The sequence below is a fragment of the Nyctereutes procyonoides genome, unplaced genomic scaffold (genome assembly GCF_905146905.1).
Source record: "Nyctereutes procyonoides isolate TBG_1078 unplaced genomic scaffold, NYPRO_anot_genome, whole genome shotgun sequence".
Taxonomy (NCBI): domain Eukaryota; kingdom Metazoa; phylum Chordata; class Mammalia; order Carnivora; family Canidae; genus Nyctereutes; species Nyctereutes procyonoides.
The window spans coordinates 18,963,911-18,987,905 of NW_026575126.1; the positions used below are offsets into that span (position 1 = coordinate 18,963,911).

A 23,995-nucleotide genomic window follows, 5' to 3' on the forward strand; every position below is an offset into this window, starting at 1 on the left:
CAGAGCCAGAATTCTTAAGCCAGTGGTGGGATTTTCTGATCCCTGCTCTTAACCATGACACTGTATCATGCGCTCCAAGGAAGAGGGGCTGGGGAGGTCTGGTGGGCTGGAAACAGCATGGGGTAAGTGGTAGCACTTTGTGTTTGAAGAGAGGAAGAACTGATTCTGAGTTTTTTTTCTGGCAAGTTGAAGGTGTTTTAAATTGTTGACAAGAAAATGCTTCCTCTTAAATATATTAGATAGTATCTTTTCTCTGTAATGCCACCTTTCTTCATTGTCCTCCTCGTGTTTTTTGGTTTTTGTTTTTTTTTTTTTTTACCCTGTATTTGATCAAAATAAAATTGTCTGATAGGGATGCCTTTTCAATGAGCTCCACAGTATCACATTGCCAAGTGTAATTTCCACTCAGGTGACACCGTTCTCACCGCTGAGGGAAATGGCAGGATTAGCCAGAAAGGCTGGTATTAGGTATCTTACCTCTTCCTCTTCAAGCAAGCACAGTCACACACACTGAAATGTGTCTTTTCACCATTCTGGTGGTGTTGGTTGACTTTTTACTTTAAAAAAGAGGGTTTCCTTCCAAAAGTTAAACACATTGTTTCTTCTGCTTCTTTAGCACTACTGACTTTTGGGTGTGTTTGCTGATATTTGTAATAGTGGTGATAACCATGACTCATCAAAAGCAGTTTCTTACTTTATGAACCTTTCAATCTGCTTCTTCCCTTGAATGGAGTTCTGAAGACTAATTTGATAGCCTCAGATTGAGCCCAGAAATTTTATAGTTGCCTCTGCACTGATGTCTTCCAAAACATAAGTGTTCTATTAAGATCATCTTAGGAACTCTGGTATCTAACAACCACTAGTCATTTATTTAGTGGCTTGGGAGGCTCCAGTTACTCATTATTTCTGACCCTAAGAGTAATGATCATCCTGGAATTCCCAGTTTAGCTTGAGACCACCCAGTTTCCCCCTTCTCAGGACTCAAGCCTGTGGCTGTTTTTTTAAGGACAAACCAGAGAAGGCGGGGTCTTGAGAATTAAAGTGAGGGGACAGGATGAAAACAGAAGAGTCTTTTGGAGCATTCTGGAAGAGCTCTCTTATCTTCCTCCCATGCTTCCTTCGAATCCAAAAGCATCTCACCCTTAGCTTGGCTCCTCCAAGAGTCCCCAGGCTCAGCTGCGGTTTTCATCACAGCTGTAATGACCATCTGACCACTGGGGAATTCAAGGAAGTTGGACCCTCGGCTTCTCTTTGGAGTTAATGGAGCATCCTATAATTTAACAGATGTGAAACTGTTTTTAGAGATATCAGCTTCCCACTGATCTGGTTCCTGGGCTGTGTCTTTGTGGATCAGGGCTAGGGAAGGGAAGGAAGGAAATAAAATGAAATGAGTTCTCTCACTTTTCTTCCTTAAAAGGACTGAGAAGGAATACAGAAGGTCAGGGGAATTTGACCTCAGTGAGCTAGCTTCTCTTCTGTTGGCTCCAGGTTACTTTTGGCTTCTGCTGCCCAGGTCTCTGGAAAACTGCAGGCGAGGGCATAGACACCTTAGCATCCCAGTTCCAGCATCATGACTTCACAGAAAGCACTGGGCTTTTACAACCATCAGAAGACTTGGGTTTGAGTCTCAGTGCCACCACTATTAATTAGTTGGAGTAGTCTTAGGCAGAGAGGTGAACCACTCAAACACAGTTTTCTCCCCTAGTTGGAAATAAAATAACACTTATTTTACAAGGTAGTTGTGGAGATAAATTCTAAAAATGACATGTGTTAAATCACTTTGTTAGCTATATAGTATCTTTGCTTGTTACGATTCTAGAAATCATGCCAAAGGTTAAGTTTTCACCTTTGTCATTTGGCTTGCAAAATACTTGGAAGAAAAGTGTGCAGGTGGTTCATGCTCCTCATAGGTCAGAAACCTATTCCCATGTGCTAAGTCATCAATAATATTTTTGATAGAGCTGTTTCTCTTTTGAATATATTTTAGATGAATTGTTTCACTTTAAGATTTCACAAAAAAATTGGTACCATGTTTGGGTCTACCTCCCCAAGAAACTGGTGGGGAGGGATATGGTCACAGAGCCACCCATGAACAAATAAGACCAGATAGATGCTTTTCATTTCCTTCTCACCACAATTTTATACATATATCTGTAATAAATAGTTGCTAGAAACTATGCAATAGACAAAGCAAGGTGACCTACCTACTCTTGAGGTTTGATGGGGGCCCAGAAATAACCCCTCCTCCCTTGCCCAGATTAAAAAGCTCTTGAAAAAGATAAAGGAGTCAGGCTGATGGACAGCAAGATCCCATCTTTATTACTGAAAATACTTTTTGGAGAATGTGGCTTTGGGTCTGCAGCCAAGTGGGCCTTCTGAAATTTCATCCTTGATTTAGATAAACTACCCACTCTTTCCCCGGCATAGCAGGACAGCGGAAGCTGGCAGCCAGGAGGTAAAGCCTCCTACCAGCCAGCAGGAGTCCAGAATGCATCATCTCTATAGGCAGGCAGATCCCAAAGGGAAGAAAGAAGAAGAAGAAAGAGAAGAGGCTAGATCTGTTATTGTGGGGAATTTTGTCCAGGTGATAACATGAGGAGAGCAAATAAAAGTCCTCTTATGACACCTGCTGTGGCCTCTCCAAGGGTAGATCAGACCTGGCCCTGCTCACCAGGGACATTTGATGAGGAAGGGAGATAAGACATCTGTCCGTGTGATTGAACTTGAGATTGCTCTTCTTTGTGCTTCTTCATCCTTTAGCTAAAGCTTTAAATTTGGAGTAGGAGCACATTTTATGTGGCCTACTGAGGAGGTGTTTTAAGTGGCCCCCACGCCTTTTTACTTCTGATCTCTTCCTATATCTGAAGCTGCTTTCAAGCACCACTTTTAGGCTTTAAAAAAAAAAAATTCTTATTTGACGAAAAAAATAACGAAAGGACTAATTCCTTTTACTAAGGAGCCAAACAGTATTGCCTTACATACATCTGGTGGTGCATATACCTTAGCCCAGAGGTGATTAAGCAGGATACAGAGAGTAGCTTGTTTGGCAACACTCAGCTCACATAGAAGCAAGCGCATTGCAGCTGTTGAAGAGTAGAAAAAAAGTAGGCCTTGAAAGGAATTCTACTATTTTTATTTTTATTAGCACCATTAATTTCATAGCTTTGGAAATTGGTTTGTAGCACTTCACTGATAGAACCCCATAATCCCACCTCTCACCCACCTTCTCTTTTCTACTTTCCCCAACTTCTGTGTGTTTTTAAAGAATAGAATTTTGTAGAATTTATGGTAGACCATGACCTTTTTGTTAATGTGTTCTCAGCCAAACTTTGAGAGCTGGTTATCAACCAGGACCCGAGGCTGGCTTTCTTCAGGGAAACCTCCCCCTGTGTCATGCCAAGCTTTGTTACCACTCCATGTTGTTCTCAGATGGGCTCTGGAGTAAGACCAATCCGTGCCTGTGCATTTGTAGTAGCCACTGGATAAGAACCAGAATAATGAGTCCAAAAGTAAAGGGTCACAGCTCTAACCTGCTGAGTCATCTCAGCTCAGCCTTGCTGGCAAGAGTCCCCAAGCTGCATTTACTTTGCTTTACTTACTGTATTTTAGCCTGTCAGAGGCTCTTTCACAGATGAGGAGGGGAAGCTTATGTAGAAAGGGATAGGTCTTGGTGGAGCCCAGGAATCTGGGTTTGTAATGTATACCCCAACTCATCTTGATTCTGGCGTTGCTTTAGAAAAAAAATGCAAAAGAATGGGTCACTCAGTCTCCTCCATGCAAACCTGTCAGCATTTATTCGTGCAGAGAGGCTATTGTGAGTTGCCAGCAAAGGGTCCCGAAGGGCTTCTTGGCCATCCTTCAGGTGCTGGGCTTCCTGTCTTCTCCCATGCTTCTACACACCAATGCCAGCGGCCTTCACTTCATTTTGTTGCTAAGTGGCAGGGATGTGCATGAACAAGAAAAATAAATACCAGAGAACTGACAAGTGCTACATGAAATTTTGTTTTGGAACTTGAAAGCTAAACACTCCCAGGCCAAAAAACATATATTTTTACTTCTTTTCTTTTCCGTGCCCTGGCCTGAGGTAACCTTTGCTTCAATTTACACCATCCCACTAAAAATTTTTATTACTCTTTCCTAAACTTTTTTTTCTTCTGCTTATTTTCAACTAAGTCTTTTCCAGCTTTGAATGAGTCTCTATTCTTTTAAGATCACTTTTTCTCCTGAACAAATTGAATCGTTAAAAGTGAGCATGACATAGATTCATGCCCATTATACAGAGGAGTGGGGGAGGGGGAAATGGTAGGGCTCTGCAGGATTGGTCATAAAATGTTAAAACAGCAAAGGGTCTTAGATATTTTAAACTCCAGGGGCATGTTTTTTTCTACAGAACTCAAACTTATGACTTAAAGTGTACTAAACTCGTATTATTATTATTCATCATCACACGATTGCCGTTTCCTTTTTTTTTTTTTTAAGATTTTATTTATTTATTCATGAGAGACACAGAGAAAGAGAGGCAGAGACACAGGCAGAGGGAAAAGCAGGCTCCATGCAGAAGCCTGTTGTGGGACTCAATCCCCGGACTCCAGGGTCACGCCCTGGGCCCAAGGCAGGCGCTAAATGGCTGCGCCACCCAGGGATCCCCTAAATTCCAAGTACTTTATGGGTGGGAACTTTGATTCATCTCCAGAATGTGGTCTAGATCCCAAACAGAGAGGTACCAAATGAATGCTTGCTTGATAGGGTGGCTTGAATAATTTATTTTTAAAATATCTGTTGCATACTTTTTGTATACCAAGCAATTAGAATCTGTCATATGACAAATATACAAAGATCAATAAGGCATAGTTTCTGCTCTGGAATAACTAACACTCTGTTGTGTAAACAAACGCTTATATCTTAATGATTACCCTAATGAACAGTGAACCAAGTAGTGTGGGGACTCAGCTAATCTGAGCAGCTGACTGCCTTGGGGTGAAGATGGGAGGCAGATGGCTTTTGTGGAAGGATATATTTGACTTTGGATTTTAAGTGTAAACTGATTTTTTTTTTTTTTATTTATGAGAGACACGGCAGGGGCAGAGACACAGGCAGAGGGAGAAGCAGGCCCCATGCCGGGAGCCTGATGTGGGACTCGATCCTGGGACTCCAGGATCATGCCCTGGGCCAAAGGCGGGCACTAAACTGCTGATCCACCCAGACATCCCAATGTGAACTGAATCTTAAATTTTTATGTCAAGAAGGAAGAGACAATCTAATACAGTGTTACTGTTTTGCAGATAGAGAACCTAAGGCTAGGATCCAAAAGCTATTCCGTGCCAGAACTAGAATCCTACCAGAACTTTCCTGTTGCTTCCAGAAATAGAACTTGGGGCACCCAGAGAATTGACTGTTTGGGGAAAATGGGATCAACTCTGAGTATCGTTTCTCCTAGAACAACCGGGTATGTTAGAGTCACCTTTATCATGTAGCTATCTTAGAAGGATTGATTAACTGTTAAATTCTCTTTTGTATGAGCCTAAAGTCCTGGTACATAAACTAGTTACATTATTTTAATGTTTTATTACAAAACAGTAAAAGGCAGGGCAGTCTGGAAACTTGCTAGTTGGAATAGTGTGTGGCCCTGAAGTAATCTAGGAATTGTAAATCATTGCACCAAACATAATAGAATGTCACACAGTATAATTAATTAGGCAGATAAAAGAAAGGATGAACAAATCTTATTCATCTATTTTCTGAGCATACTCCTGGTACATAAGTGAAACTGAATAAAGGGCACTGAATTATTTTAATGTTGAATGCTATCTTAAACCTTTTCTATAGAATTATTAAGATTTCACTGTATTTTTTGTTTTTAATTAATTCTGATTATAAAGATTGGTTAATTGAGAAAGCAGCCTTTTGACCTAATAGGGGTACATAAAATTTCTGTTCCTGTAAGGTTTATTCCTAACTTTTTGACCATATGTCCACAGAGCATTTTTAAATTCATTTTATATCATTTGTAATTCTTGATTAGTAGAATTAAGTAGATTCATTTAGTACCCTCATTAAGAAACATTTGAATGCCTTCCTTATATGTCTCTAAAATGATTACCTGGACAACCTACAAAAAAGTGTGTGTGCTTGTGTATTTAGGTTTAGTTTTGCTTCCTGGTCTATCAGCTTTTTTGTTTTAAGATTTTATTTCTTTATTTAAGAATGAGGGGTGGTAGGGGAGAGGGTCAGAGGTAGGGAGAGGAGAGAATCTCAAGGAGACTGCTGAGCACTGAGCCCACCATGGGACTTCATCTCATGACCCTAAGATCATGACCTGAGCTGAAATCAAGAGTCAAATGCCCAACTGACTGAGGCACCCAGGCACCCTCTGGTTTTATCAGTTTTTAGTTCTGTGACTTTACAGAATGTTACCTAACATTTCTTAGCTTTTTTTTTTCCCACCTATAAAATTAGGGAAATAATTTTCCTCAGTTTGCCTCAAGAAGCTGTATGAATTAAGTGTTCTTCATAAAACCCCTCCTCAAATGTGCCTAATGCATACTTGAATCTGAGTAAATTATAGCTTGAAGTATTTTGCTGCTTTTCCTATGGATATATTATAAAGCATTAAATAGAGTCACAAAACAAATCTGTTTTGTATTGAGAAAAAGTATCCTATTCTTTCCCAGAACATAAGAGTATGATAAATATCCTGCCTCTGTCTTTATTCTTTTGGGGTTCTAGTGACTTTTTTTTGTAACAGCAGGTTTTAATGATGAATTTTGAGGCTTGAACCTAAGCATTATTGACTAAGATGAAAACCACAGGTCCCAAGAGTCAGTAAGTATTGATGTTGGTAGAGAGCCAATGGGATAATGATGTTTTATATATTAAATATTAAATGCAGAATCTTCTGGTTTGGTGAGTGTTGCTAATGCTGCCAATTAAAACATGACAGTTTGATTTATAGAGGTTTAATTTTATCTGCATACAATCCGTTCCAGCAGATGGTTACTATATAATAATGATAAAATTCTGTTACCAGTCCAAGTAATTTCTTGAAATTCTGTGTGAATTCAGAGAGAAAAATGAAAAAAAAAAGTTGTTATTTAAATGCTTATATTTTTCAGTGGGTGGCTAAATTTGCGTATTTAATATTGCTTTGAATGTTTATGTTTTAAAGGTACTATAAATGATGTCTTAAATATAAAACTAAGTAGAAAAAAAAGAAATTTTGTGGGAATATAGGCATCCTTCCTCTTTCATTTTCTTCTTTTCCATAATTCCAAAACATCATTCAAAACTCCCACGTAGTTGCTTTAAAGGTGTACAGTTTTCTGAAGCGCAATCATTTCTGTCACCATAAACCTGTATTGCCTTTGTTAGTTTCATATCTGCCACTGGAAATAGGGTTTTAAAATCATGCTTAAGCAGGATTTGGGGGGAATGTATTTCTGAAGCAGATAACCAATATTGCATTATTGATTAATTGAACTTTCCATAAATTTCTGGAAAATGAAATTTGTGGATTGAGACTAAATTGGAAACTTTCAGGTTTAAGAGAGTATCTGTAGAAGAGCAGTCCAAAAATGCCAGTTATTATACTTTTGCATATGTCCTGACAGTAGCTAACTCAGCCTTTATCGTGTGCAAGAACTGCTCTAAGTATGTGTATATAGTACTTTTGTTTTTCTAGTTTTTATTTTTATTTATTTTTTTAAAGATTTTATTTATTCATGAGAGAGAAAAAGAGGCAGAGACACAAGCAGAGGGAGAAGGAGGCTCCAAAAAAAAAAAAAAAAGAGAAGGAGGCTCCATGCAGGGATCTTGATGTGGGACTTGATCCCAAGACTCCAGGATCACACCCTGGGCTGAAGGCAGATGCTAAACTGCTGAGCTACCAGGGATCCCCTGTTTTTCTAGTTTTTAAGAAAATTTAATTTCAGTTAACATACAATATATTATATGTTATATGTTTCAGAGGTGTAAAGGTCAGTGATTCATCAGTTGTATATAATACCCCATGCTCATTATATCACGTGCCCTCCTTAATGTTCATCACCCAGTTTCCCTGTCCCCCTACTTCTCTCCTCTCCAGCAACCCCCAGTTTGTTTCCTATGATTAAGAGTTTCTTACAATTTCTCTCACTTTCTGATTTTGTCTTTTTAAATTTTTTTTCTTTGCTTTCTCTATGATCCTCTGTTAAGATGTGGTGTATATATATATATACATATATATACACACACAATGGAATTCTATTTAACTATCAAAAAGAATGAAATCTTGCCATTTGCAACCACATGAATGGATCTAGAGAATATTATGCTAAGTGAAATAAGTTTATCAGAGAAAGACAGTTATGTAATCTTACTCATGTGGAATTTTAGAAATATATAGTACTTTTAATCTTCACAACAACCCTAGGAGGTAGGTGGTAGTATTACTATAACCACTACCACTACCCCGCCCCACACCACTGCCATTTCATAGATGAGGAATCTGAAACACAAAGAGACTAAATAACTTCGCTAGTTACACAGCTGGTAACTAATCAAGAGTTTAACCCAGATAATCTGGCTCTAGGGTCTAAGTCTCATAATTAGTACAAATAGGGTTAACTATAGGCCCAGTTCCCACAGACTTACACAGACTTTCAAGTATGATTTGTATTTGAGTAATATTCTGAAAAATCGTATTGCTCAGAGATTTCTAAAGTACACTTTTCTAGCACGTAAGATGCCTACATTACTTTTTAAATGATGTGTTGGGGGATGCCTGGGTGGCTCAGTGGTTGAGCACTTGCCTTTGGCTCAGGGTATGATCCTGGGGTCCCAGGATTGAGTCCCATGTCGGGCTCCCTGCATGGAGCCTGCTTCTCCCTCTGCCTATGTCTCTGCCTCTCTCTCTGTATGTCTCTTATTAATAAATAAATAAAATCTTAAATAAATAAATAAATAAATAAATAAATAAGTGTTGGCTGCACAGGTGTATAAGAGGCCTCATGCTGAGAATTGACATTGCCAATGATCTTGCTAAGCCTTAGTTTTCTGAGAGCTTCAGCCCCAAAAGAGGCATTGATAAATGCAGAGTCTGATTTCCTTCTTTTCCCAGTTTACAAATGAGAGGAATTCTTCCATGAGTCCCCCAAAGTTAGTCATTTCCTGCTTTGTGATCCCAAAGGCACTTTGTTCAACTCCATATTTTAAGTAAATACCATTTTGCAATTAATCTGTTTATATGTCACTTGTTTCCATCCCCCACCCTTGCCTCCAAGTGAGTTCTTCAAGAGCTGGAACCAGGTCTAATTTTATTTTTGTCTCCCACCAGCCTGGTGACAGATGGATGAATCATGTTGCCTGGAGAGGTTAAGGGACTTGCCCAGAGTAGCAGACCTGAAATGTGAACAGCTTTCATAACTCCCAGCCTGGTACTTATCTCTCATGTACTGCCAGAAATGTTTTCAAATGACTTGGATGCTGCTAAGGAGTTAAGACACAGTTTTCCTATTATGCTCTTCTAGACGAGCTCATTTATAAAACAGTACTAATAATAGTGTTGGTGTTGATGCTGCCGCCGCCGCCACCACCTAAGCTGCTAGATCATTTTGAGGATCAAACGAAAAGATAATATTTGTGAAAGCTTCGGAACTGGTAAAACCCCTTCTGCAAAGATATATGTCGCTATTACTCTGGGTGTTATGACTTAATGTGTGATTTGCAAGGTACTTTGGCGTTCATCATCTCATTGACTGCCCATTACAGCCATGCGAAAGGATGTCTTGTTGCCATTGCACAGATGAGAGAACTGAACCTGAGAGAAGTGCAGAACGTCAGCTACAGTCACTAAAGTGGCTGTAGGAAGCGGAGCCAGCTCTCCTGCTCTTTCGGACACCAGCCACCAGAACTAGGCTGCGGGGTCCTTCAGGGAGGGAGCCCTTGGAGAGAGACCTGCGGGGGAGGTGGGAGCTGGGCTTTCCCAGGACGGGGGCCCTTACCTGTGTGTGTTCCAGGTCTAGTCAGATTTTTTATTTTGTCAAGGTGTAGGTCCTGGGCATGGAAAGCTTCCAAAGATAAAGTGAGCAGTTTGATTTTGAAGTGACCAGCCAGAGTTCTGGTAGGGCAGCAGCATGTGGCTGTGGGTCCCGGCAGGAGGAGGCTGGCCCTCCATGGCTTTTGTCTCAATGGGGAGTTCCTTACCAGGACTCTCAGAGGAAATGAAGGATGATAAATCCAGCTGCTGCTTCCTGTTTCTATAATTCTAAGATTTATTTTTTTAAAGGGTAGAATGCTTTATTTTTAAACCAGTGGAAAATACCCTCAACCTGTTCCTTGTTACTAGTATTTCCTTAAAAACTAGATGTAGTCACTTGGGCTTTAATGGGTATGTATGTGTGTGTGTTTGAAATTCTCATATTGCCGCCTGGTGGGTGTGTGTGTGTGTGTGTGTGTGAAATTCCCATGTTGCTGCTTTGTGTGTGTGTGGGTGGGTGTGAGTATGTGAAATTCCCATGATGCTGCCTGGTGTGTGTGTGTGTGTGTGTCTGTGAGTGTGTGAAATTCCCATGTTGCTGCCAGGGGTGTCTGTGTGTGTGTGTGTGTGTGTGTGTGAGAGAGAGAGAGAGAGAGAGAGAGAGAGAGTGAAATTCCCATGATGCTGCCTGGGCTGGCTCACTCTATTTTTCAACAGCAACAACAAAAAGAAAATCAATTAAGGCAGATTTTATTGAGCAGGAAGCTGAGATGGAGGATGGTCTCTGATTTGGAGGAGGTCTGTAATTTGTATCAGTGGTGTTACATGTGTCAGTTATGCTTGTGCAACTCAAGTCTGGTTTTTCTTTTGCCTGTGACTGTGTTATTGGTGAATAAAAACCCACGTTATTTAAGAAACACACTACCTCCTCAGGTGCTGTCGTTTATGGAAAGTAGCCCTTAGGTATAGATTATTAGGATGTCACTTGCTGGGTTTGTGTTATCTTTGAATTAAAAGTAATAGGTAGGGGGCGCCTGGGTGGCTCAGTTGGTTAAGCAGCTGCCTTTGGCTCAGGTCATGATCCCAGGGTTCTGGGATCAAGCACCACACCGGGCTCTCTGCTCAGCGGGGAGTCTGCTTCTCCCTCTCCCTCTGCTGCTCCCCCTGCTTGTGCTTTCTCACTCTCACACACACACTCTCTCTCAAATAAACAAAATCTTTTTTAAAAAAAGCAATAGGTAGAAATATTTTCTCTAATACCAGTGTTTTTCATTGTCCAGTTTAAGAGTCTGAGAATGTTATAGGGATGCACCAATGGCGCATCTTTCCAGAAGCACCAAAGGCAATTTATTTGGCGAAATAGAATTATAAGAATATAGTAAATGCAGGCAGTCTCTCCCTGAGTAAGTAGGTTAGATCTGATGGAGTCCCGTAACCTTCCTGTAGTATTCCTACGGTCATACCTACAGCAGTGCTCTGTTCACACTGGGTAATCAGTACGTATTTTGCAACAAGAACTGGCTGGCCCAAGTGAGTTATTGGGAGTTATTTACTCTTTAAGAAGTACAGTTACAGTTTTAGGGGATCCCTGGGTGGCGCAGCGGTTTGGCGCCTGCCTTTGGCCCAAGGCGCGATCCTGGAGACCGGGGATCGAATCCCACGTCGGGCTCCCGGTGCATGGAGCCTGCTTCTCCCTCTGCCTATGTCTCTGCCTCTCTCTCTTTCTCTCTGACTATCATAAATAAATAAAAAAGAAAATTTAAAAAAAAAAAAAAAAGAAGTACAGTTACAGTTTTAGTAAATGAATTCAGGAGAAAAAGGAAAGCTTCATAGGCTACATTACAAGAAGGGTTTCCAGAGAGTATTTTGTCTGTTAACCACTCCTTCTGAAGATCTGTAAAATTGTGAGACTGTCACACCCGTCGGAGCCTGTCCTGGTAAGTATGCTGCTTGACGGTTACAGAGCTCTCCACTTCCAATCTCAGCTGGCCACTGCCTTGTTGCAGCAGTTTCTTGGCTAGAAAATGAATCTGACACTATTTCTTTGTCTCCTAGCAGTTTGTAAGGATCAGATTAGTTGAAATCCATGCAGGTGCTATTAAAAGCTGACATGATGATAAAGACACGAGGTAATCCTGTGATTAAATGGCCGTCGGGTTGTAAATTGTCATTTCACTTTTTAGACTTTGCTCCTTATGTCCTGAGGCAGCCTTTGAACACCAGGGTTGTGTCTCCTTTACTTAAGCATCCATTCTAATAATTCATAAATTCGGGGGCAAATTTTTTTTAAAGATTTTATTTATTCATGAGAGACATAGAGAAAGGAAGAGACATAGCAGAGACACAGAGGGAGAAGCAGGCTCCCTGCGGAGAACCCAACGTGGGACTCGATCCCAGGACCCCAGGACCATGCCTTGCACCGGAGGCAGATGCTCAACCGCTGAGGCACCCAGGCGCCCCTGGGGGGAAATTTTTAATTGAGTTGGAGCTAATTTCCAATTTAATAAAAGCTCATGGGGGCAGGTATGGGCTTGGTAGGAGTCAGTCAGATCTGGGTTTGAATCCAAGTCTACTGGAATTCAGCGGCGTGATCTTGGTCATCGCAAAATTTCTAAACCTCAGTTTTTTTCTCCATAAAACTAGAACAGTAATGCCTCTGCTCAGAGCGGGGGATGTGACAATTTCTTGGGCTCAAGTGTGTTGCCCATTCCTTATCAGGGGCAGTTTTCTTCCCGCCTCCTGTGTATACACAGCGGTGTCCACGTTCTGTGACGGTGGCTCCCAACCAAGCGTGTCACTCGCCCCCGACAGCTGCGCACACCACCTCCTCCTCCTCACCCCATCTTCCTCTCCATACTGCAGCCAACAAAACAAGAAGTAAATCAAGCTGCTTTAGGTCACTACCACTCTCCTTAGGAATAATAAACATTTCTTTAACCACCTTCTTCCTTTCAGTGTAACCTGACTTGAGTTCTCTTAATGCTTGACCTTACCAGGGGGTGTCAGTGGGTGAGAGTGCCTGACACTGTTTAGATCACTTGAACTTACAGAGAGCTACTCCCTCATATGTCCGCTGGGTTTTCTTTTCAACGTTATAGGATTCATGGAATTCTTTTTTTTTTTTTTTTTTGCAAGTCACCTTTTTTTTTTGTTTTCTCTTTTTCAACTTTCCCCAGAAAAGCCTCTTTTAAAGTTTTACAACTGGATAAGTAATATGTCAGATAGCAAGGTTAATGTTTACCGACTTACTGAAGAGAAAAGCAAACAATATATGTCCAAACTCTGTTTAAGAATTTCTGTGGAGTTATGAACTCTTTAATCTTGATACTTTCATTTAGTCATAACAGCGTGCTGCATACTTGAACTGAGTTCCTTGTAGAAATGTGTTTACTGCATCTGTTTTAACTCGATGTTCCAAATAACAGACAGCTGTATAAAAAACACCTCTGTACCTTCTCACCCAGTTCTTTTTAACTTCTAACTCCCAGCTCCTCTCCCATCCTAAAAAGTAAACCCTTCCATCTAACTTCCTTCCCCTTCTTGCTGTCTCAGCCTTTTGTTTTTCTCCCCAGCCAACATTCGAGAAGCAAACATTCTCATCCCACTGACTCCTCACCCTCAGTGAGCCAGACTTCTTAGTGGACAGTGCTTGGGCTGAGGTCTCGAGTGACCCTCAGCTGCCAGACCGAGCAGTCACTCTTTACTCCCTAACCTCCTTGACTTTCCCCCTTCGGCTTCCAGAGCACAGTTCTCCTCTTTCTCTGACCCCCTGTTCCTTTTCTCCCATTTGTTCCCTAACTGGTAGAGATCCCCAGGATTCTTTGACCTTTTTCTCCTTATGTACTCTCATCTTCCATATACTGATTAGTCACAAATGAGTAATTCTGTCCTGGATCCTTCCCCTGAGATTTAGGTCAAGTGACTCTTGGTAATCGCTACTTAAATGTATTACACACAGGTCCTAGGCTATTCAAGCTGAAAAACTAAATTTACCTGTAAGTCACCTTGACTAGTACAACTTTCATGCAAACTTACCCTCCTCCAGTCTTTCCTGCCTCCAGTCCAACTTCCACACTCTGGAGAGGATTCTTTCTAAATTGGAGCGCTGATCCCATTGCCCGCCTCCCCGTTCAGACCCGTCAGGGGTTCCTTATTGCCCTTTTGCTAACTTGGATATGACAATGTCATGCTCTCCCTGAGCCCTACTCTTGGAAAAGCCTCCACTCTTTTGTGTTCTGGGAAACCACATAGAAGTACCCACAAATGAGTCAATCCAATCTATTTCTGGATCCTTGTATTTAAGAGGCGTTTTTGAATAGTTCAAAATTTTATTAATTTGGGTACCAGCTAAACTCCTGTAACAGAGACTCCCAGACAGAATGGCTTAAAAGGCATTTCCTTCTCATACAGCAGTCCAGATGTGAGCAGCATGCACTTGGCAGGACTGCTCTGTTGTGCCTTCTGAGATTGTGCCCGCTTCCCCGTTTTCCAGCTAGCAGGAAAAAGGAAAAAGGGAGGCCAGAGCAGGTAGGCTTGTCATTATGGAACTTACCAGGAAGTGAGCAGTCACCTCTCACAGCCTCTCACAACTAGCTCAGTTACATGGCCATACCTGGTTGCAAGTAAGGCTAGGAAATAGGACCTCTACCTGGGCAATAGTACATCCAGCTCAAATGAACGGTGACAGTAGCAGGTGTCTGTTACCAAAAAAAGTAGAAAGGGAGAATGATGTTGATTAAAAGTCAAACTGGGGAGGAAAAGGATCTCAAACTGGGAGAAAATTGGTGATTTTTTTTTTAACCCATCTGAACCTACCCTGGAAGATGGAGCAGTTGCCGTATGTAGTTCATAGGATTCAACACCTCGTACTTTATTTCCTTCCCCATCCAAAAAAGTGTGTCATCCAGGGTTGAGGGCATATACATGGAAAGAGCAGTTTGTAGCTCTCATTCTCAACTAATGCTTTATGGTAAAAGTTTGGTGACAAGACACAGGAGGATATAGAGCACATAATCTCCCTCCAGACTTTTTGTCTCAGCACTTAGGTTTTCACATTTGGTACCACTATTGGTAGCATTTCACCTCCATCTTCAGAGCATTTTCTGAAAGGTGATGTTGATATATTCTCCTTCTAAGGGAAATTATCACTCATCCTGCCCTTTTGTATTCTTCAGTCTCAGATGTGTAAACAGACAGCTTCCGTCGATGTGTTGCGTAATTTGGGTCAGTTTTTCAGCTGCTATGGTGTGGCACACATAATAGAATTGCATACATGTTTGCCAAAATACAGATGCTCTCAGCCCACGTTGCAGGGCACTCCAGCAGCTTCTGTGGTGTTCCATTTTGTGCAGTAGAAATATTGTTTTCTGCACATATCTTGGTGGGTAGGGGAATGCTGTTTAAATGGTTTATGTCTCTTTCATCTTTTAAAAATTTTAGGTTTCTTACTAGAAAATAATTGTAATGTGCAACATCCTACCATGATAAGAGGTCAGTCATCATCCGTAAGGTAGTAAATACTGTCTTGAGATATCAGCTACTTTGAATCAACTGCTATAGAGTGAAATATTTAAGATAGGATGTGTCTACAGATTATTTGCCTAAACAAAAAAATCTAGGCTTGTGTTTATACATCAGCCTTGCATAACGGCCTCAAATGTTTCTAGCTCATGTGGCCTGTAAGGGCGACAACCACCCCTGGTTTCCATGGGAGAGTTCCAGTTATACCTTATCCTGGCATCCCCTTTTGTTTATCATTTGTCACTCTCAAAAGTTTTCTAGTTCAGGGCTCCCTGGGTGGCTCAGCGGTTTGGTGCCTGCCTTTGGCCCAGGGCATGATCCTGGAGTCCTGGGATCGAGTCCCATATCAGGCTCCCTGCATGGAGCCTGCGTTTCCCTCTGCCTATGTTTCTGCCCCACCCCCTCTCTCTGTCTCTCATGAATGAATAAATAAATAAATAAATAAAATATTTTAAAAAGCTTTCTAGTTCAGAGGGTGAACTGTATTTTCACTTTTATTGCATAATACTAGTCTTGACTATCACAGAGTTCTTAATGGTCATATACTTACTTTGTTGTCACTTTAGATTAGGATGTGTTAGGACTGTTTAAATAATTCTGGGCAGAACGATGGTAGTGGTTCATGCTTCATCTTTTCCAGAGTACGTAAATAAAGTAAGCATGGGCAGATCGTTAAGCCGTAGGAGGACAAGAACTGTTTCTATCTTTCGCTATTATATACATATTCTCAGCACTATCATATTACGTAAACCAAATAATTGTTGACAATGTATAATGATGTGAGCCTGATGGCTTCATGACAGTAAAGGTTTCCTGAAGTCCATGATGGGCCAGTAAGTTATCTTCAACTACAGATCCTTAATACTTTAACACAGTATATGGCGCTTGACAATGAATCAATGGATGATTGAACAGCCAGCCACCCTCCATTTTAGCATTAGCAGCGTCTACCTAATGATGCTGGCCCATTAAGACAGTACACATCATTATTATTATAGTTCTAATGTGTTGTATGTAGGACACAAATGAGCAAATTGTTTCTTGGTTATAATGATCTGTTTTTACTGGGTTTTGGCTGTCTCATGAGGAAGAAAGGAAAATAACATTTAATCACTCCCAAAAATTATCACACTTCAGATGGATAGATTCTATCACTTAGAAGATTTTAGACCTTCATTTACATCCAATATCTTATACTTTAGTCTGGAATTCTCAATCTGTGCCAGGAATGGGTACCAGATGGCTGAATTATCAGTTCATTTGGGTGGAGCCTAAAGCCCAGGGCCTGATTGTGTTCACCCTCTTGTGTTTACCCAAGGACTTGTAAAAATGTCCTTTTTTTCTATGGACTATGACATGAAATGGATTGAGGAACACCGCTAAGGATCTCTACAATTAAAATAGCAGGTGCTTAAATAAATACATTGGCACTTGCATATGTTAACACTTTTTTTTTTCAAAAATGTTATCTTAAGCCATTTTTTCAGGGTTGAATAGATGTCATGCTTTATCAGAAAGTAAAGACCCCCAATTTTTTAAAAGATTTTATTTATTTGAGAAAAAGTGAGAGAGAGAAAGAGCATTAAGTGGGGAGGGGCTGAAAGAGAAGGAGAAGCAGGCTTCCTGCTGAGCACAGAGCCAAATGTAGGGCTCCATTCCTGGACTCCAGGATCGTGACCTGAGCCAAAGGCAGATGCTTAACCGACTGAGCTACCCAGGTGCCCCAGTACCCCCAATTTTTTTAAGTCAAAGATCTTCACGTAATCATCAAAGAAGCAGCTCATTTAAAATAAGCACCATACTGAATTAGAAATTACGCTTATTTATATGTGAGGTAACCATGTGCATCCAGATAAGTCATTGTGCCTTCCCCATACAAAAAGGTTCAGGAGCTTTTACAAACTGTAGGCTATTCTATTGTGATTCAGTTTTACAGCTCCACTAATTCTAGGGGAAATTTTATAAATTATATCATCATGATTGTGGCTCTCTATTAAAACTCCACTAATTCATCCTAATTTGGTAAAAGGGAAAATACCTTTAATTCCATGCACACCTTAGCTAGTAAAGGGTTTCCAGTTAAAGATCCTATCGGACCTACTTTTCTCGAGATGATACGTAATTTTCACTAGAGCTACACAAAGAGATGTTAAGAACGAGAAACAAGATTAAGTAAATTGAATGTGAATAAAACATTTCTTTTATCAAATCCCTTGAAATAGGACAAAAGTGATATTCAGCCAAGTTTACCTGTTTATCCCTAATCCTTTCTTTTTTATCACTAATTCTAAAATAAGGCTTTATATTACTTAAGAAGGCTGACCCTTTGGGAGAATTTTGTATTAAACCTAACTAAGATGGTTTCTAATGTATAATGGTTTCTAATGTCAGTGATGAATTCTAGATATTATTTTGTCAAATGTCATTTTTTTAAATTTATTTTTATTTATTTTTATTTTTTTTTAATTTATTTATTTATGATAGTCACAGAGAGAGAGAGAGAGGCAGAGACATAGGCAGAGGGAGAAGCAGGCTCCATGCACCGGGAGCCCAATATGGGATTAGATCCTGGGTCTCCAGGATCGCGCCCTGAGCCAAAGGCAGGCGCCAAACCGCTGCGCCACCCAGGGATCCCTTGTCAAATGTCATTAATGATTTTTAGGAGTTTTGATTGTTTTTAATCTTTGCAGTATTTGATTTACGCCTTATTGTCAGAAGTCCCCTCTTTATCTTATTGCTATTGTTTCTGTTCTCTTTTTTCTTCATTGTTTTCTCCCCCTCACATTCTCCAGGGTTTTCTTTAAAGGCTGTCACCTTCCTTAATTTTTTCTGGACATCTAGAGCCCATTTTGGAGAGTGGTTGGTGTGGGAACATTCAGTGAGCATACCTACTATGTGTTCAGCATTATCCTGGACGTCTTGTGTATCTTGTCACAGTGGTATTTTATCCCCACCTCACTGATAAGGAAAATGAAGGCCCAAGTTGACACAGCTAGTGATAGGAGACATTAATTGTGTGTTCATTTTATAGATGAAGTGGTAAGAGGTAGAGATGGGATGAAAACTCAGGCAGGCTAACTCCTTAAGCCACATTCTTATCCATTATGCTACCAACTTGTAAGAATTGAAATTGTTTTAAATTATTAGTTCAGTAAAAGGAGACTCTAGATTATTTATACATAAATTAGGCCAATTTTAAATTATTTTTGTATAAGTTTAAAGTATTTCATGGTGTTCTTATACTGTTACCCGATATCTTTGCCCCATCTCACTGCCACCCCACTCCTCAGCTATTGTATACTTATAAAATACAAACTCATTTGAGTATTGACCTAAAGAAAACATAGGAAAGAATAAAACTATGCTGCCTTTCCATGTCTCCCCTGAAAGAGCTAATGAAGGTATGTATTTGGTTTTTTACTAGTGTCCATTTTAGTTTATTGAAGAAACCAGTTTTTATTAGCATGAAAAATCACAAGCTTTGACTGTATGTAGGATTCTTACAGTGTTGGTTTTTAAGATATTATTTATTTAATTGAGAGAGAAAGCAAGGGTGAGAGAGAGCACGTGAGTGGGGGCAGGGTGGTGGAGTTAGGGAACAGAGGGAAAAGCAGGCTCCCTGTTGAGCAGGGATCCATCCTAATGCAGGGCTCAATCTCAGGACCCTGAGATCATGACCTGAGCCAAAGGCAGACCCTTAACAGACTGAACCACCCAGGTGCCTCTAAAGTAATGTTTTTTGAAGTATCTAAGATTATAGATTTTATGCCCTAACATGTGAGGGCTTATATTTCTTTTTCCTTATTATATATAATCTGCTTACTTTTAAAAAGGATCTAGAGAAAAAAAAGGAATAAAGGATTCTGGAAGATATGTGAGGGGGGAGAAAAAAGGATTTGAAGGGCTTAGGAATAAAGATTTATTTAGAGTAAAATCCTGTAAATGGATGTAAAAGAACAAGGGTATGGAGCAATGAGGTAGAGAATTAAAGGAAGTCTAGGGGTCATCCCTTGACACCTTTCTCTCCTTTGCCTTCCTCATCCGGACCATGAAGTCCTGTTGTTAGTTCTTGGACCTGTTAGCTCCTAAATCCTCCATGTTCCTGGCTCCCTCCCTTCTGCACTTAGAGCAGTCTTCACCTTCCCCTGAGTAACCAGTAGCTCCTCTCCTAATCTCACCTCTTCCCTCACTAGCCTGTCCACCTGGCCCGCAGAGATCTTGGAAAGGAGATACAACCCCGATTTTCGCGTGCCTCCCCTCTCAAGCCCAAAACACATCAGTGGCTCCCTGCTATAGAGACATGTCCAAAGTATAGTGTCTCTGTAGGACGTCAGAATCTTCTACATGGTTTATAGGACCTCTTCCCCTCACACCGCACACTTTCTCTCCCTGAGCTCCGGGCTACAGAACCTTCAGTTCCTCAGATGCTCTGTCCTTATTGTCCCTCTCAACATGAAGCCTTTGGATCTTCTGGCCCAACCCCTCCTCACTCTTCCTCTACACCTTGCCCCAGTCATGACTTCTTCCCTGATCTTGCCAGCTGGAGGAAAAGCCTCATCATCTGCCTTCACAATGGCATACAGAGGAACGTCAAGATCTTCTGGAATCCTGACACTGGGGAGCTCTCTTTAAGGAAAAAAGCACAAAATTAGAAATGTAAAAGTAGGCACAGGGCCTTGAAAGGGGCCTGTGGAAGTGAGGGGTCCCAAGGCTTACTCCTCTCTCCCTGCAAAGTCAGTCTGCCTCTGCGTGGTCCTCTTCTCCATTGACCATTTTATATCTTCAGATATGAATAGTTCTCTCTCCTAGACTGCACTCTGTGAGAAAGGAGGTATGTCTGAATTTGCTCACCAGAGTTTCTCCAGGAATTTGCATCATGTTAACACTTGAGTACCCAGATCTATTTCATGGATGGAAGGATGAGGGAGTAAGTAAACAAAGATTCAGGCTAAGGGTTAATGCTTACAATGCCTTTATAAAATTGAGCTGAATTTCCTGGAAGCCACAGCTAAGTGGAGAACACACAGATTCCATTGTTCTTATATCCGTATATCATGAAAGGCAAACTTCTCTTAGTACCTAGTAGTAAAGAATTTTTATGGGGTTCTTTATATAAAATGCCTTATACAACACAGGGAGTAACAACAGCAGCTTTCACGAGCCCTTCCCACGTGCTGGGTCCTTACTCAGCACTTCGATAGTGGTTACTGACTCCAGCAAACTGTGCACACACAGTTAGATACGGTCAGAACATCTGCATCCAGAACGTGTGCAGAAGGGCAGAAAACCCCATGAGGACAAGGAGAGGGAAAGACTGAGCTTCTGGCAGCTTCCTTGTCTCCGGGAGTCTGCCTCTCTGGAGCTCCTTCCTGCTTGGCCTTTTTGTACCACCCGGCTGTGTGCTAAAATGGTGCTCTTTCACCTCTGTCTCAGAGTTCCTTCTGACTTATCACCTGTCCGCCATCAAGAATCAGACCTTGGGCTCTTATCTCCTGGGGAGGGTGTGTCCAACTTACCTCTGTCTTTCTGTCTTCCTGCAGAATGTTTACTTCAAAGCCTAACTGCATGCAGGTGGTCTATCCAGATGAGTTACCTTCAGAATACCCTGTTAAAAAGAGTTGTATGGTAGTGTCCATCTGGACATTGAAGAGTTCCTGTCAGGGCTGATCATTTTGACTTTGGCATGATTGATGGTGATCTTAGACGTCACTGTAATTAACAGCGACAGTAAGTGGCTCACAGGTTCAGTGCCTTCGCCCGCTCCTGGAATGCTGGTATTGGTCACCAGGATTCATTCTGGTACAGACCTTTATTAAGGTTTTTTTTTTTTTTTCCTATGTCATGCCCTGGGGACACAGGGCATGCAGATAAAAGAAACCCTGTTCCTTTAGGTTAGGAATTCAAACCCAGGTAGGGGGAGTAAAGGAGACGGACAGACGGAACTTGCAGTTCAGCCAGGGTCATGAGCAACCATTGTCTAACTCTACATTCGTTTCTAGTCCTGATTGGGGAGTGTCCTAACGAACTGCCAAGTAGCCTTTTTAACATTAACTACATGTCCAAGGTAGAGTGTATTAATACCCGAGTATCTTTTCCTGACTTTGAGAAGTTTTCTCACAGCTAGTAAAATCAGCAGCCGGCAGGGTACTCAGGGGCTTTCTAGCAATCTGAGCCAAATCAGGTATAAGGGCCAGTAGGCTCCCAGCTGTCTGTTTCCAGAGCAGATACCCATGGGTTTGTGATGAGGAGGGCTTTCTGCCCCGAAGGCCACACTTGCTGGGAGAGAGGTGCTCCGGGGGTCAGGGAGCTCCATTCTGGTTCAATTTCCTTTCTCCAGTCTCAGACATGTACCATTCATCCTCTGGAGAAGCAGTATTAGAGGTCAGTAAACTTGAAAATGGTCAGTTTTGGTCTAAGATGTCTGTCTTATAGGTGGGAAGAATTTAGAAACACAAACAGAACTCCTCTTAGAAATCCCACTGGCTGCCTGGCAAACTGGGTGAAGTTAGGATTAGAAGGATTTGACCAAACACGCCTTTCGGAGTGTGGGATGTCTTTCTCTGGAGCCTTTAATTAAGGCCCATTAGCTGTCAGCTCTTTCTCGAGGCCAATCAGACCATCGCCCTACCTCTTTCTCTATCTGTGCTTCCTCTAGGCTGCTTTCTCAATAAGGCCAGCTACTCATTTATCTTACTGTTATTTCCCTCTTTATCCCCAGCACCTGTATCTAGCACATAGATACTCTGTAAATACTTGTTGAAAGAAATGTAGTTTCTAATAGAGGGTATCCTAAACCAGGCCTGTAGGTGCCGAAGGGTCTGTGAAACTCTGTTGGCCTGAGTTCCTGGTCAAGGCAATGCTAGTGATAATTTGTAAAAGAAACTCTGATGTCATATGAAATGAAATGTGGAAGCCATTGATTTAGAGGTCCTTTTGTTCTATGAATAAGATCTCATTTTCTAGCTTCCAAACATGGGCCTTGACTTTTAGAATTAAGAGCTAAAAGACAAAGCAAGAAAATACAGAATGATGTATGAAAACATTTTTGTTAATTCCTGAGATATTTTGCCTTAGATCTTCTAAAATGTATTGAGAGTTCTATTTTTTAGCTTTGAGGTAGATTTTTCTCAGTGATTAGCGGTACTCTAGAGATAAACTCCAAATAGGTACTAAAATACGCTTTGTGTAAAGTTGTTTTTACAGCTCACAAGTTCTGAATTTTCTTATGTCCTCTTCTTTCAGGTGTTAAAAGGATTTATTGAAAGCTTTTGGAGGGGTGCCTGGGTGGCTCAGTCGGTTAAACATCCGACTCTTGATTTCAGCCATAATCTCAGGATTGTGAGATCAAGCCCTATGTTGGGCATGCAGCCTGCTTAAGATTCTCTCTGCACCTCTCTCTACTTAAAAAAAGAAAAAAAAGAAAAAAAAAAGCTTTGGGGGTTAGTAAAATGGATGGATTTTACCCAGTCAGTGAAATCTGATTTTAGTAGGTTCTGTATGGCCAAATGTTTTGTAAAATCAAGGGATAAGTCCCTAAATGGTTTTTTTTTTCAGTTATTTTTGAGATATTTAGACTAAAGTAATAGTAAAAGAAAATTATTATTTATTTATTTTTTTAAGGTTTTTATTTTTAAGCAATCCTTACACTCAACATGGGGCTCAAACTTACACCCAACATGGGGCTCAACCATGAGATCAAGAGTCCCATGCTCTACTGACTGAAAAATCAGAAATAAAATTCTATTACTAAAAATAGAATACTATCTTTAAAAGAAAATTTCAGGGAACCTGGGCAGCTCAATCAGTTGAGCATCCAATTCTTGATTTCAGTTAAGGTCATGATCTCGGGGTGGTGAGATCAAGCTGCACTTCAGGCACTGGGCTGGCCATGGAGCCTACTTAAAATCCTCTTCCCCTCTCCCTCTGCCCCTCCCCCATCTTAAAAAAAATGAAGAAAATTACGTATAACCTTTTAAGAAGGAGTAACACCAAGTGAGTTGTATTTGTATATAGAATTATATTAGCTAGAATATCTTGCTTAATTAAAACACATAATACTTATTAATAACTTTAATTAATAAATTAATAGTTAATACTTATATAATACCAGTAATTCAGAGCTCTGTTTGAAAAATTTGAAAAATTGAAACATTCCTCCTCTCTCATTTTACATATGAAGCATTTATTTTCTTTAATCATATGAATTTTTCATGTCTGGGTGTGGCATGTGTGTGCATTTATGCCCAGGTGTATGGATATATGTGTTTACATGTATCTATTCTTTTCTGATGCATGAATTGTTCACCAAAGTCCATCAATTTCCCTCTTTCAGTTCTAGTACAAAAAACTTTCTCAATTTCCATGAGAAATGTGTGCTTATAGAGAATGTTAAGCTGATTTTCATATGTACCATAAACAAAGAAGCCTTGGAATGTGAAATCCTCATCCTCATAATGTAATTCTTTAAATCCTTTGCAACAGACAAATTGTAAAGGAGAACCCAAAGAATGTAAGCAATTAATA

General features: G+C 40.7%; 1 protein-coding gene across 6 annotated transcripts in view; it reads left to right on the forward strand.

The window, feature by feature from the left end:
• The window catches only part of LRRC8D (leucine rich repeat containing 8 VRAC subunit D), a 112,330-nt gene that overhangs the window by 79,384 nt on the left and 8,951 nt on the right, over nt 1-23,995 (forward strand). The window contains exon 1 of one of the 6 annotated variants that reach the window (XM_055341100.1): nt 5,387-5,446. The exons of the other annotated variants lie outside the window; for them this stretch is intronic. The gene's annotated coding sequence lies outside the window, so the exon portion shown is untranslated. Of the gene's footprint in view, nt 1-5,386; nt 5,447-23,995 lie in introns of those variants that run through there. 6 annotated transcript variants of the gene reach the window in all.